Here is a 16,616-nt window from a genome sequence, read left to right on the forward strand (position 1 = left end):
AGGAGCAGAGATGTCCAGAACAGGACTTTTGTTCTTGATTTGCAATAACAACCAAGAATTGCTTCTTTTTTTTTCAGCTGCATTTTCTGTTTGATATTGGTGTATCCATTGCAGGTGCCCGGGTGCTGACACTGGAGAGGGAGCTGCAGGGCGGCCTCTGCAAGGAGAGGCCAGGTCTGCATCGAACCAGAGACAGATGGTTCCAGCCGGCTTCAATGTCCCCACCACAGGGCACGGCTGAGCCCTGCAGCCAAGATGGTGGCACCTCTGTGAACATGTCTGTAAGAAAGAGTGAAAACACTCCGCAGCAGCTGTCAGAGAAGAGTGGGGAAAAAATGTGAGAGAAACAGCCCTGCGGACACCAAGGTGAGAGAAGAAGAGGATGAGGAGGTGCTCCAGGTGCTGGAGCAGAGAATCCCCTGCAGCCTGTGGAGAGGACCATGGTGAAGCAGGTATTTCCCTGCAGCCCTTGGACATAACCATGCCGGAGCAGCTATTCACACTGCAGTCCATGGAGGACGCCATGCTGGAGAGGGTGGATAATTCCTGAAGGAACTGCAATCCGTGGAGAGGCCATGCTGGAGCAGGTTTACCCTGAAGGGCTGCAGCCCATGGAGAGGCCCCATGGTGGAGCCAAAAAAAAGTATGAGGAGGAAGGAGCGGCAGAGAGGAACTGTTATGGACTGACCACAATGAAGTTGAGCCTGGGGAGAAGGGGAGGGTAGGGGGAAGGTCTTTTTAGTTTTGTCTTTGTTTCTTGCCATCCTACTCTGTTTTAATTGGCAATAAATTACTTTTTCCCAGGCCGAGTCTGTTTTGCCTATGGCAGTATGACAGTAGCCAGTGAGCAATCTACGTGTCTGTATCTTGACCCACGAGCTTTTTTCATTTTATTTTCTCCTCCTGTCCTGTTGATGAGGGGGAGTGAGGGAGCAGCTGGGTGGGCATCTGGCAGCCAGTAAAGGTCAACCCAGCACAATCAATCCTACAAATAAGGATTAACAGTTCTAGTCTAGAGATCAGATGCAGTAGGACTGCAAGGATACACAAACCACAGGTGAAGGAAATAGTTTGCAGTGGACTAGTTTAGTGAACTTGCACCAGCTTAGAGATCCCAACCTGAAGCATCGTTACGTGCTCTTACACTGACAGGAAAATGCTGACTTAGACCAACAGAAAAATAAACCAGAGATGATAATGTTAAACTGTGTTCCGTGCATAAGTCCTGGGCATCCTTTTACCTCAAAGCACTGGAATAAACTAAGAAAATCTCCTCTCGTTCCAGCTGCTGAGAGTAAACTTTGCAGGTATATGTGGCTCTGTGTGCTGAGTACCATCTGCCAGCTTTCTGCCATCAGATGGTGAAAACTGGATGAAAACTCTTCTGACTGTTAGAAGGCAATCTGAATTAAACAGGGAGGTGACCATAAAATGGTCTCAGAGCTTAGCACTATTGCCTTGATAGTGCCAAATATACTCTGAACATTCAAGAATAATATGTTATATTTAAAACACAGAGCAGTAGCTTTTTTATAACAGAATATTCCATGACTGCTGCTCAGGAGTGTTCTGAAAATGGTCCAGATATTTACTGTTTATTTAACTGTTGTTCAAGCTCAAACCCTGTAATCTTTTTTGGAACCAATGTCAGTCTCGGCCTCCCAAAGACAAGATTTTCTGACAGTACTCAAGTAATATGTAGAGACGAGGCAGAACTGACATAGCCTGTGAAGCAGTTATTTCTGTTTGACATATTAGTGCCAGAGCTACAGTACCACATGGCAAAAAGAGCACTTTCCTTAGGAATCCCAGTAAAGATGTGGCTAATTGGGAAAAATTATCTTAAGCACCATCAGCCATTACTGCTGCCAAGGAGGAAGGACATGAGTGGTGGCAGCAGCTGGAAGGAGTGCCTGGTTCCTGGAAGGAATGGTGAAGCCCTGGCTATCTGATTCACCCAGATCTCTTGCAATGGCTCTTCTCAATGTCATGCCACAAAGGATCATAGAACCATAGAATCATAGAATGTGTTGGGTTGGAAGGGACCTTTAAAGGTCATCTAGTCCAACCCCCCTGCAGTAAGCAGGGACATCTTCGACTACATCAGGTTGCTCAGAGCCTCGTCAAGCCTGGCCTTGAATGAATTGAAGGAATTGAAATATTATTAGTACGTATCTTCACAGACATACAGATAGATATACTTTCTTTGTATTGCTTTCTTCATAAAGGTTCTTTCAACGCAATCACACAGGCTTTCAGTCTCAGTCCTGCATCCGTTTTATTTAGTGACCAAAGAAGCCTTACAGTGCATTTCCTGTGTTATCTCTTTGGATATGTGTAAATAAAGTGATACCATATCTCATGGAATGAATTCAAAACAGGTCTGAAGAATTGATAATGTAAACAGGGGTTGTATTTGTGCTTTATGGCTTAATTATTAATTTATTTTTTATTTCCTTCCCCATACCTCTCAAAAATACTCAGATTCTTCCTTAAATCATCATCATAAAATTGTCTGCTGTGATCTTGGTCCCTGTTAATGTATTGTGTCTGGAGGTCAGTCATATTAGAATCAGATTAAGTGTGGTGCTTCTGGTATTTCAAAAATAACCTGATCATTTAAAATCTAAAACATAACTGCATATTCATTTGAAATTCAGATGTTGAGGTTTCAAAAAATATTTCATGCATTATACCTATATCTGCAAAATGATTTATATCCATTTCATAACTAAGTACCTTACAGTATACTTTCTTCAGCTGATTGTCCTCCCAGCAACTAAGTAATAATCATAAAATTTAGTTTAAATGACTAAAATTACCTAACATAATATCTGTACTAACATTCAGTAGTCTATTCAAATGCTTGCTTCCTTATATTTGTAATAGAAGATGTGAATAAAAGGCAGTACTGTGAAAAAACGATTTTAGGACTAAATAAAATGAAGGGCATTGGTGGAATTTGATGGCTAAAACAGGAACACCTACAGCCACTTCTGTTTTCTTTGCAAGCAAATGCACACAAGCTCAGTGACACGAGAACCCCCAGGAAATGGGAGACCAAGGTTCACATTCTTCTTACACAGAGAGAATTCTGAACCCTGTCTGGAGCCTTTCTAAAGCAACTGCTGGACCACAGGGGTTTGTGTAGGTAGAAAAATTTCCAACTGCTCTTCCTTGAAGATGTTGCTGCTGTTGAAACTGTGCAGTGAAGAAACCTGCATTCACTGGAGCGGGGAAAGAGAGACTTGTGGGTCAGAAGCACCCCTGTGGGTCAAGGAGCTCTGTGACCCAAATCTTCCTCTCTGCACTGCCGATGTACTTCAGCAAAAATGTAACAAAGTGATTCCCCAGGAATTCTGAACTAGAAGCCCCTCAGGTAACAGAGACCAGAATCCAGCTTCACGTACTTCTGGAGGGGCGGTTTAAACGTTAGTCTATGGCATGGAGTTCATAGTCTTAAAAGCAAGACAATGGCAGCATTTTACGAGAATGGTGTCTAGTACACAGCTACCTCAAAAGGGAAGAGCGTGATCACCTGCTCTTTTAAGTCATATTCAGTGTGTGGTTCCATACCCCACAAGATTATTTGTGTCACCTCCCTCATCACTGTGTTTAATATTCCCGACCCTGTTTTGAGACACCTGCTTGTATCCCCACCTGGTTCGGAGAACCTTAGACCTAAGCAGGGCTCTGGATTCCTCTCCAGGCACTGCAGAAGCTGACAAAATCATCAGAACTAAAACAGTTTAACTTAGCTCTCTGGAATGTCTTTTCTCCTATGTGCACAAGGAGTGGACGGTGACAATTTAGCTCCATTCAAGACATGCTCTGTGCAAAATCAGAGCTCAGGAGCAGCTGTTTGGCCTACGCAAACAGTGGAGCATGAACCACCCAGGAAAAAAAAGTGTGAAAGAGGTGGTACATAGCCCTAGCTCCCAACTGCAAGCTCACCTGCAAAGCAAATCTCTGAAAAGCGAGAGCAATCTTGCTTCCTTGTGATTACAAGAAAGATCTGGGTTTGAACCAGTGAGAAACTCTCTTGGTTTTGTTAAGAGGCCCTCTGTATTACACTAAGCCTGTAATGGAGAATTTCTCCCCTAATGAAGACAGATAGACTTAAGTTTACTGAACGATCTCATATTGCCTGCAGTTAGCTCTGTAAAATCCCAGAATTTCAGTTTAAGAGTTTGGAAAATGTTCCCCTGAAAGAATGTGATAGGAAATGAGGGGGAAACAAAAGGTCTGCCGAATTAAGCCAGTCTGGTCTCACAGCCCTTCCGGCTACACTGATCACAAAGCCTCCCCCACAAGGAATATGCCTTACCAACTGGCAATGTTGTGAAACAAATGCCTGGAGTAAGAGTCAGAAACCGCATTTGGCAGTTCAAAAATGCATCTGTTCTGTTAATAATATTTTTGTATCAGTATTTTTGGGTCACAGATGAAGCTATATGGAAATTAAAGTGGTTTTACACCAGTCTCATTCTTCTCACGCTAATTTCAAGCTGAGGCATGCTTTTTTGTCCATTGGTAAATCTCTTCAACAAATACCTTGGCTCAGGTCTGTCTAAGAAGTCCTGGAAAGGCATACTTGGGCTGGTTTGTTTACCTGACCAGTTACCGACTTCTCTACAAGAGACCGCAAGGAGATTGCCTGAGCTCAGGTGCCCAGAGCACAGCTTCGTTAGTACAAGGCAGCAGGACAGCGGTGGGGAGAAGAGAAAAGAGAAAAAAAAGAGAAATCTGATGTTTGCTAGCACCTGCAGCGCACTGGGTGACAGTCCCCCCAGGTTCTGAAAGAGGGTACGGGTAGGAGAAGCCAGCAAAGCTTGGCAGCTGCTGGCTGGTAGCCAGCCAAAGTTACAGGGTCAGTGACATAAAGCCCGAGCAAAGGAGTTGCCAGCAAATGTAACCTTAAGAGAAGGAAAAGGCTAAGAAACTAACTGCTTCATTTCAGTAGCGCGATCTAGCAACAGTAGAAATAGTGGCTCAATTATCAAGAGAAAAATGTCAAGCGCCGCTGTGCTCCAGACGCTGCGGGTTGTGAAAGTGTTCCTTGGCACAGTATTCCAGCAATAAGAAATGAGAAAGGACTAAAGATAAAATATTAGGAATTAAATTTAAAACAGTATATAATTCAGTAGTGGTAAAAAAAAGGAAATTAATTCTGACATTTCTGCTTAAAGCCTAGCAATCTGTGAATTACCTGAAGTGCACACTGATTTTTGAGATGCTTGGCTTTTGAAGGATATTCTAGTGTATATTGTAGCCTGCGTTTTGTCTAATCCCTTTTATCTATCAACTCTAGAGACATTTTGCTGCCCTTTAAAAATCACTTTTTCAAAAATCATAGAATGCACTTTCAAGACCTATTCTTTGCCACTAAATCCTCACACCCTTTCTCATGACCCACTCACCACTTTTTTCGACCAGTTGTGAGGTGAAGCCTTAGTATTACTCTCCTAGAGGAGTTACCTCTGTTTATTACCATACTATCAGCTAGAAGGAGGGTCCCCTGATTAAGTAATAAACAAATTGAAAAGTGGGGAGGCCATATTTTGACCATGTGGAGGAAACATTCTTGTAACAGGGGTAGAAGCTCCTTCGCGCTTTCCTTCATAATAGCCACAGTGGGCCAGACCAATAGTAGTACCTGAGCCCCATTACAGGGAATAGAATCACAGAATCATAGAATCATCTAGGTTGGAAGGGACCTTCAAGATCATCGAGTCCAACCATTAACTTAACACTGCCAAAACCACCACTAAACCATGCCCCAAGATCCACATGTACACGTCTTTTAAATACATCCAGGGATTGCGATTCAACCGCCTCCCTGGGCAGCCTGTTCCAGTGCTTGACAACCCTTTCAAATAGCTACAAAACATTTCGTCCCACCCTCACCATTGTAGCTGAAAGACCCCATGAACAAAGAACTCTGAGCTATCAATGCACGCACCCACCAGTGGGTCTCTGCAGCTGAAAAAATTGTACTTTAACTGAATTAGTACATAAAATTAAAAGACAAAATCACAATTAACTTGACAAGAAAGACTGTATCTGGAAATAGAGGCCAGAATACAGACAGATTCTAATTTTTGAGGAGGAGGTCAAGCAAACAGGAGGCAGGTCATAGGCTGGTACTCCAGAGAGGGGAGAAAACAACTGTAAGTCAAAATCCAAACACAGTTCATCCCTGCAGGAAAGAAGGTAAAGACAGAAAAATCACCCCCACAACAAACAGAGCAGTGAATTAATTAGTTTTAGTACTTAGAGGTATAGACTGACCTCTGTGTAGTTGTTTATGCTATTTTGGCCCCTATTTAAATCACAGGGGCTTTCTAATAAGATTGTTCTGGTTTTAACTCTTGGGTTTTGACTCTCTTGTTTTTACCAAAGAGATAGAAGAAGAGTAGTGTATTTACTGTGTGGACTTTAACAGCCAATACACTGGCTTCCTTTAAGGAATACTAGCATCCCTTCAGGGGAGAACTGCTGTAGCAAAACATAATGGTGAGAGTAAAGAACAGATACTTGAAATAAGCTTCCAAATCTATGTTTCCATGGGAGCAAATTAACTATAATATATGGAAGGTTTGTACCCACACTTCAGCCAGCACTGCTTCCTCTCCACTCCCTGGCCACATCTTGCTGTCTACATTTCAAATCTCTGTGCACATGTTCAAGATTCAGATGTCTGTCCTCAACTGACTTAAAGTAAGTTCATCTATTATCTTTGGCATGTTTTATAGACCATTTGACAAGTAGTGCATTACCAAAACCACAATTCCATATATCTGAAATAAAATTGTACCCACCCCCAAGGCTGAGAGGGCAACAGCTGAGAAAAACAGCCTGAAACCAAGAAGAGTATCACCTATCCACCCATAACGTGCATTAGAGCAAACATCAGGAAGAAGAAATGCAAGTGGAGCCATTTTTAAGAGATGAGGAAATTATAAGTTGACGAGCCATCAGGACAAGAGGAAGAACCGACAAGGACTGCATGTCTCTCATGCTGATGCGCAACTTGGTTAAGTCTATCCTCAGCTTTGCAGCCCATGACCTTTGGATCTGTATACAGTTGCCTGTTGTTCAGTACCCTTTTTGTTCTGGGAAAAATGTCTTTCCCAACTACAGTTCCCTGCTGGTTGCACAAGTGTCCTATAAAAGAATTGAGCTATTACAGCAGTATGGCTTTAGGTCCCTTAGAGAGGTCACAATTTGCTGTGCTGCTGCAGGGGGGGAGTTGGAAGAGCCAGAGGGACACACTTCCATGCAGAATCTGGTCCAAACAGAGGCTCTCAAAGTGGCCCATTACGGAGAGCAGTCCCTTTGCCTTCATTTAAAGGGAGTGAGCTCTACCTAGCCTGAAAACAATTGAAAAGAAATACTGGATGGTTCTCTGACATTTCACTAGTCATCTCACAGATTTGTCTCCACGAGATTGACTGAGTTTTTAAACCACATATTCATGGCTGTCAGCAGTCAGTGCATATCTCTGACATGGGATGAAGTTCCACAGAGGTGTTTGTACACGTGGAAAAATAACCACCCAAAAGTTTGGATCAGGAGGTTCAGATGTGTTTGATGAGCTCTTAGCATTTAGATCACCAGTATGTACCACTTGGCGGATGGATAAAGAAAAGGATAGACAGATAAATAGATAATGATGTTACATCATTATTATGCTATTTTGCCAATTTAGAGGCAAAGTTAGCCGCTCAATACAGCGGTACAAAAGCCTCAGAGACATAATCTGACTGGTAAGAAAAAAATATATTTTTGGGAAGGACAAACAGAAACAGCCCAAATAATGAGACCAATATGATCAAAGCACAAAGAACAATGATTATTTCCCACTAACAAATGGACATGTAGGGACGGTGGTTTCTAGGGGAGATAAGAACATTGCATCCCTTTTAGTATATAGTGGAGCATCTTCTTCAGTATATAGTGAAGCAGAAACAAAAAACAGAATTAGTGTTGCCATCTTCGTCACTGACGAGGTTCAAAACCTTAATGGCAAAGGGAAACCTCTAAAAAATCTAAAGAATTACTGATTGAAATACTAAGAAAATATGAATGTGGAACTGTAGAGTCAGAATCTTCTTACTAGTAATTACAGCCCCAGCTTTTGTTTACAGGGACTCTGTGAATGTAATAAATTATTATACTAATGAAGAGGGTTTTCATGTAAGTGCCAAAGACAGAATTGCAGTCCAAGGAAAGGTCCAAAATTTCTCGAAATGGAAGTATAAAGCTATGTCTAATATTTTCCACCTCATTTAGGCACAGTTTTTTATTTGTCAGAATGTAAGTGGCTTGCTACTTCCATTCGTCTCATTTCAGACAGGCCAGTTTCACAATCAGTACTGCAGTCATTGGTTTAAAAAGCATTGGTTTCCTTGGATGGAAAAAGCAACGATTTTGTAGTTGAAGGTAAGCACAGTATAATTTTATACATTCAGCCATGACAGCACTTGTTGATTTGAAGCCAATGAAATGATTACTGAAAGAAATCCCTAGAATATTTTGCAGACAAGTCATTATTTTGCCTGACCTGTGGAAGCTCCACTGATCAAAAACTTGTATCTTTCACAGAGGAAAAATTAAGCAATTATAGTAATTAACCAAGAAACAGTAATGGAATTTCCATTAAAGGGGGTAATGTGTTCCCTTCTAAAGGACACATCCCAATCTGGTTTATTAACGGAGGTGTGACACTGGCAGATCTCACCTAGGGAAGCAGCTTTCTTTATCTTTCACAGAAAGTTTTATTAAATCTGCTTAAATCAAAGGCTATCAGAAAACATTAAGTTCTTTAACTTCCTTTTTGCCATGTTGATTGAAGTAAAATATTATTTCTCTACCTAGTCATGTCAGATTGAATCTAAGTACTACCACCATAATTATCACCATCGCAGCTATATTCATCGTATTTTTCATCCCTTTCCCAGCCAATGTAACTCCTGTTTTGACAAATACTGTTAATAAAAATTGAAATTGCTCAAAAAGCACTTCAGAGATGAGTGGTCTTGTGTACAAATTTACCTTTTTCTCAGCTAACTAAAATAGTGCTCTGCAAGGAAATTACTTTTCTTGCAAAAACCATCTCTTCATTTTATTTTTAAAAGTTCATGGTAAAACTAAAATGTTTCAAATAGAACCAGTCCAAAACCTGTACTTTCTTCAGGAACCAGAAAACTATAAATGTTACTTGAGACAATAAATGGAACTGGGAAAGGACATTTTGATAATGTGAAGGCAGCTATCTTGGGGACAAAGGTTGGTAACCACAGTCCTTTCCATCTCTAGTAGTTGCATAACTAAAGATTGTGAAAGAGAGTAAAAAAAACAAACTTAATAGTTCTGCCAAAAAAAAAAAAAGTCTAAAAATGCAGAAAGCCAGAGTGAATAGTTACTAATTAGTCCCTTACCCAGCCAGAGATAAATATCTGTATTTCAGGGAAACATGTTTCAGCTTCTTTTATTATTATTATAATTACAGTGTGTAATTGAGGATTCACAGACAGAGCGTGTTTGTAGGCAACAAAATAAATATGTGCAATGAGCTCCAGAGAGATGACAGCAAAGGAAAAATAGTAAGCAGGCAGCTGAGAATGTCACGTATTTTACCCTGGAAGAGCATTTGGCATGGTACCTTGCTGCTGGCTGATGACCAGCTTTCTCATTAGAAGATGTGTTTTGTTTAGGCACAACAGCATAAGTAAGGGTAATGTATTGTGCTTTCAGATCTGTGTTTGCATTCACATTTCTTCCCACTCCTAATGATCTTAAAGGGACACATTCCTTTGGCACAAGTAGGATTTCAGTGTGCAGGCCTGTGCTCCCACTCAGCAATTGCTCCAGCTTCGGTGCCTGAAGTCATTCTTGAGCCAGTGGGAAACTACATTTAAAGACCCGGCAAGATGTATGTTGCAACCCCAACCCAAAGAGACGCTACATCTCAACCAGTACCTATTCCTCTGCCTCTTACCTGTGTGTTACCGGGGGGATCTTCTCTCAGCTGGTGGCATGAGGGTAAAACCAAACTTCCTGACCTTCCCAAACACTTGTGCAATGGGAGACAGGGAATTGTTTCCTGCCGAGAGAGATGGCTTTTTCCCTGTGGACAGATTTGTCAGTGTAGTGGAGATCCCTAATACAGCAAGAGTGTTTCCAGATAAGTCCGCTCTTTCTTGCACATACACAAAGCCAAGTTCAGAGTAAAGCCCAGAGTAACAATAATGCACACTATCTTAATTCTTTGTGGTCTTTCTACTTGCTGGTTTGAATCTTCTAGACAAGTGACTTACGCAGGATAATCTTCTAGTGCCCTCCAGACCACAAGGACCTCACATCACCAGTAACTCTCTATGCAGTAGCTGTCCATGTGCACTCCCAGGTGCAATGACATAGGGCATAGATGCACATCCAGTCATTCTGCTTAACTATACTCCAATTGATAGCTGGTTTTAGGTAGTACTTCAGCACATAAAACCAGAATTCTTTGCTTGCAACACCTGGTCCACACACAGAAAAGGTTATAGCACTCTCCGATCCACAACAGTAGGGAAGAAAAGAGCATGCTGAGGTAGAAGTATGCTGTCTAAGAAAGGAAAACCCTTCCAAGGCAGACTTTCTTCCCCAACTTGTCATCTACCAGTGCATGACTATATCATTCCAAGTGTCACATGCTTGAGTTATCCACCATATTTCCCTCCAGAACTTACAGCTTTTAAGCTTCTAATGGAAGTCCATCATTAATTCGGTGCTCTTTTAAACTGCTTGAAGAAGTTTTGCACTTTTTTAAAGCTGAGGTCCCTGTCAAGGCTTACTGGGGAATCAGAAAAAGAATCCTGATACTGGCTTTCCTGAGACTGATTGAAAGGGGAACGCAAATGACCTTCTCTCGCCTGCAGCTGAAGCACAGGCTTACTTCTCCACTCATTTTCATTTATTCCAGACAAGTTATTACATGTTAGTACTGCCTGCTGCAGGATTCTGCCACAAACGCTGACCTCAGCAGTCTCTGTCCACGTAAGCTGAGGTCTTGGTGATTTTACTTCCCTGACAGATTTAGGATCCCTGCTTCTTTCCCTGTCTAATGTGATGACAGGCCTGTTAGGTAAGAAGCAAGGTGTTTCAGCAGGCCTGCTTGGAAGGGAAGTAAGGGAAGTAAGGGAAGTAAGGGAGGGAGGGAGGGAGGGAGGGAGGGAGGGAGGGAGGGAGGAAGGAAGGAAGGAAGGAAGGAAGGAAGGAAGGAAGGAAGGAAGGAAGGAAGGAAGGAAGGAAGGAAGGAAGGAAGGAAGGAAGGAAGGAAGGAAGGAAGGAAGGAAGGAAGGAAGGAAGGAAGGAAGGAAGGAAGGAAGGAAGGAGGATGAACACCAGCTTAGGAAGGTTGGCTTCATTTTCAAGTAAAGGTCTGAAACTGTGGCTTTCACAAGTGGAGAATGAGCACAGAAATTCAAGTTCAGATTGGCTACAGTGTCAGGATGGCGCTGGAGTAGCCTGGCAGCAACTGTGGATAATGTCACAAAACTACTTGTCTCACTGAGTCAAACAAGACAGGGAGGACTGAGAAAAAATTTCAATTTGCTCCATGTAGAAGAAGCCATGAGCCATGAAAGGAACCTGCAGTTGACAAAGGAAGGTTGGTAGCAACAGGATAGGAGCCACTACCCTGCAACCAGCAGTGATACGAGCAAGAATGATCCAGGGAACTGCATACTGAAAGAGCACCAAGATCTAACATGTTGTAGCAGTAAAGCAGCCAGGAGAGAGTAAAACTATTTTTTCAGTGATGAGCTAATAACCTTTAAATCCCTCTAGTCCCCCTGAATGGTCAATAGCTTTCACAAAAACACTTCAGCAACAATAGCCACTGTAAAGTGATGTGATAAAGAACTTGGCAAGGACAGCGCATGTTGCAAAAGAGAAGAAAGTGGAAAAATAAGTCTGTCTGTCAGCATGTGCTGGGATGCTACCAGCAGCAATGCTTGACATAGATTTCTTAATGAAGAGACAACTTGGTTTTTAAAATATGGAGAGTTCTGATGTTTTAAGTGTATAATCTTCATTGACCTTGCCATAACAGGACAATGAAAAGGAGAGAAGCAAAAGATGTCCCCTCTATCCTTCCATGAAAGTTGCCATCCCAGTCAACTAATTAACGTCTCTGCTTCTCCCTGAACTTCTTGAATCATCTTTGACAACTTCACCTTTCATCACAGAGCTCTCTGTCACTTGGATTGCTCAAGCAGATCAAAACAGCTTGAGGGAAGTTTCCTCCTTTTCTTTCACCTTGCCAACAGAACAAGCAGGAATGCGAGGTCTGAATGAACTCGTGTCATACCTTCAAAATAACATGGGTCACTTGAGAGCTGTGAAGTGCTTCTGTCACTATATTAGTCTTGTTGCAGTGAAGTTGTATTCAGCTTTCTATCTACTTATTTCTGTGGTTGTATAATCCCCTTACCTCCACCTGCACAACAAAGGCTTTGGCAGAGTTTTGCAGAGATGTGCTCTCGGTGCCCTGCAATATTTAGACCTGCGGCAGCATAACTTGCCTTAGGAAATTATTCTTTCACAGAGTTTTGTTTGGGAAAAGGTCTTCAGAGGACCATAGTGGCACCTGTAGCTCATGCACCACAAGTTTCTTAGCAGAAGGGAAAGAGGGCAAGGCTGTTGCTTCTACAAAACACTCTTCCACCTCTGCCAGTTGTGAGTCAGTCCTATTTTGTTCTAAGTAGTCAGTTGTTGTGGGTTAACCCTGGCTGGCAGCTCAGACCCCACACAGCCACTCACCCACTCACCCACTCACCCACAGTGGGATGGGGGAGAGAGAATGGAAGGGTAAAAGGGCAAAAGCTTGTGGGTTGAGATGAAGAGAGTTCAATAAGTAAAGCAAAAGTTGGACGTGCAAGCAAAGCAAAATAAGGAGTTAATTTACCATTTCCCACCAGCAAGCAGGTGTTCAGCCATCTCCAGGAAAGCAGGGCTTCATCACATGTAACAGTTATGTGGGGAGACAAAGGCCATCACCTTGAACGTTCCCCCTTCCTCCTCTTTCCTCGAGCTTTTTATCACTGAGCATGATGTCATACGGTATGGAATATCCGTTTGGTCATTTGGGGTCAGCTGTCCTGGCTGTGTCCCCTCCCAACTTCTTGTGCACCCCCAGCCCGCTCGCTGGCAGGGCAGCATGAGACACACAAAAGGCCTTGTTGCTGTGTGAGCCCTGCTCAACAATAAGTAAAATATCAATCTGTTATCAACACTGCTTTGGTCACTAATCCAAAACATAGCACCATATGAGCCACTATGAAGAAAATTTACTCTAACTCAACCAAAACCAGTACATCACTGTAAAGAAATTATATTTGCTTCAGCTGTAGAAAGAATGATCAATTAAAAAAAAAAAAACTTAGTAAATACTATCAGTAAAACTGAAATGAGAAAATAAGAGTAGCACCAGATGTATCTTTAGTCTCATAAAATACCTAAGCCACCTTGAAGGAAGAGAAAATGTGAGAAAATGTGCCATTAACTTTCCATTCAGAATTTGGCTCCCTCTTTGTTTTTAAAGATAGAACTTCAAATTCTCAGTCACCTATGGACTTTTCACATGTATTCTTAGTATATACTGTACTACTGTAGAGTACAATTGTACTAGTTACCAAACACAGCAGTAAAATGTCTTAAAATAGACCCAGAAAGGGGGAGAAATAAGATTGACTTTGTATATAGAACTTTTAGAGGTTTATATTTTTGTGCTTACTGTTCTTCTATACATAAATATATTGCTACAAATAAATGCTTTCTCAAGAATGCATTACATAGGAGAGAGCAAAAATCCTTTTTGTTTATATGACAAATGCTTGTTCACTTCTTTTGTTCTAACTTTTGCCTTTGCTCTACAGAAGCAACACTTAGCTGAAGTGAACTTGAAGGAAACCTCACTAAGTGAAAGCAGAGAAGCAGGATGTATATTGCTGTTTTGGTTCCCACCGCTGTATCTCACTTTCAACTGGGACATTAGGAACAGTCAAGGACCTATACTTCCTCATTTATCAAATGAAAGAAGCTGAAGTTTCTGAAGCAAGACACTCAAATGTTCCCACAGAAGACAATTCAATACTACCATCTTTTTCCCATGACCCTTAAGAGACTTGATGTTAATACATTTCAGGCAATCCAGCAGGATCAACACTGGAACAAAGTGTATTTTTGCAAATTTGAGTTAAGATACACTGGCAGAAGTCCACATCATGAACCTCACCTAGCAGATATTCCTACAGCTGTCTAAAGTCTTATCACATTCCACTGGACAAGCATTCCCTTTCAAAGTTGCCATTTGTAGGAAATCATATATATTACATCCTCTTGGGAGTTATTTAACAGATATTAGCTACTCGCTGAAGCAGAATTATTCAAAAGAAACAGATATGCTTCATGTTTTGGCACTGTTTCCAGTCTTTAAAGAAAGCTTGATCTTTATTGCATAGTCCCTCTCTCCAGAAAAATCTTGTAGCTCCCTCCTTTGTAGCAACAAAGCAGTGAAAAATCAAGTAACACCATCTCTCAACTAATGTAAAAGGAGATAGCAAAATGATAAGCCTGAATACATAAAAATGTTTGAAATTCATTCCTTTAGATCTAAAAAGCTTTGGAGGAATTTAAAAATTAAATCCTAACTGGCTTCACAGCTCTTGCCATTATTGATTTTTCAAGAAAAAGGATAACACAACACTGTACTCCTTCAGTGGTAACATCCTTTTAAATGCACTTGCAGACAAACAGCACTTCCCCATTTATGCTCCTACAGACGAGATACCTTAGACACACACAGAGAGGCCCCTGTATCTTCAAAAGTTTCACATATATCACTTTCAGGGTAGAAGACAGTTACTGGATTGAAACGTCCAAGTGTCCCTCAGCAACCATGTCATCTGCACTACATCTACACATCTTTTAAATATCTCCAGGGATGGTGATTCAACCACTCGCCTGGGCAGCCTGTTCCAACGCTTTGCTCTTTTGGTGAAGAATTTTTTCCTAATATCCAATCTAAACCTCCCCTGGTGCAACTTGTGGCCATTTCCTCTTGTCCCATTGCTTGTTACTTGGGAGAAGAGACCGACCCCCACCTCACTACAACCTCCCATCAGTTAGCTGTGGAGAGCGATAAGGTCTCCCCTGAACCTCCTTTTCTCCAGGCTAAACAACCCCAAGTTCCCTCAGCTGCTCTCATAAGACTTGTGCTCTAGACCCCTCTGGTGCTCTTTCAGTTTCTCCAGGAGAGGACAGAGAGAATGAGAGAGAGAGAGAGAGAGAGAGAACTTATGGGTTGAAAAAAGAAACTAAACTACTTTAATGAAATAATAAAAATAAAATTAATAATATTAATAGGAAAATAATGAAATATATACAACATATACAACCCATATCAAGCTCCCAGGATGACAATCACGTCACCAACAGGCACTGGGGAAGTCCCAGACTGGATTCAGTGGTGGATGGGAGCTGGATTCTGGGTCTGGATTCAGGAACGCATGGATCGGGATCATAGGTAGACAAACAGTCAGAGTCCTCCTGGGATGCCAGCCATTGAAGAAAGAGAGATGACCCTTTGACCCCTCAGCTTCTATACTGAGCATGATGCAAGCAGTATGGAATACCCCGTTGGTCAGGTTTGGGTCACCTGTCCTGTCCGCTTCTTCCCGCAGGTGCGACCCGTCTACGCTATTCCGCTTCTGACCCTCCAACAGGACATATAGCAAAGTGAGCTGACCTTGGCTGTTATAGCAATGAGTATAAACAAGAGCCTCTCTGCATACCATTCCTTGGTATTCACTGTAAACATCAGGCCTTATCACTCTGGCAGCAGACACTGTCTGAAGAATATGCCGTTAATTTCAGAGAGTGCAGTTAGAAGAGACCTAACTGAAAAGTAAAATTACTGAACAGAAAATTGGTTCTGTTTTACCTCAAACCAGGACACAGTCTCTCTGGCATTTTGGATCAGTTATTGAGTATGGAAAATTAACACTGAAGTCCAGAGTTCAAGTCAGTAAGAAGAAGTGTTTTTTCCTTTTGGCAGCTGTTTTGGTGACTGTCCTGAGGTAAATAAAGCTTTTCAGTTATGAAAGTGCTTATCACAGCATAGGATGAGTTACAGGAATATAGTTTCAACTCATGAAGGAGCAAGCAGCTACATAGGACCCAACCATTTGGCCAGCTACAGATGAAATAATTTTGGGTCTTGTAGAGCTGGTGAAAAAACAGGAATTACATTCAGAGGAAATATCTGGAACTTTTAGCCCCCTCAAAATTTTAACTTCTACTTAAAAAAAAAAAAAAGAAAAACAAACAAACCAACCAAAAAAAAAAAAAAACAAAAACAAAAACAAAAGGAAACCCACCCCCCTTTGAAATCAAATTCCTCTTTTCCTTCGTCATTCTTTTCCAATTTTTTCTTCCCCAATAAAATTTGATGAAAAAACAACACAAGCATTGACAGGAAAAAATCATTCCTTCCATAAAAGTGTATTTGAAGCTGAAAATATAATGGAAAATATACTAAATGATCACCTTTTGCCCTTTTTTGA

Source organism: Chroicocephalus ridibundus, chromosome 2 (assembly GCF_963924245.1).
Source record: "Chroicocephalus ridibundus chromosome 2, bChrRid1.1, whole genome shotgun sequence".
Taxonomy (NCBI): domain Eukaryota; kingdom Metazoa; phylum Chordata; class Aves; order Charadriiformes; family Laridae; genus Chroicocephalus; species Chroicocephalus ridibundus.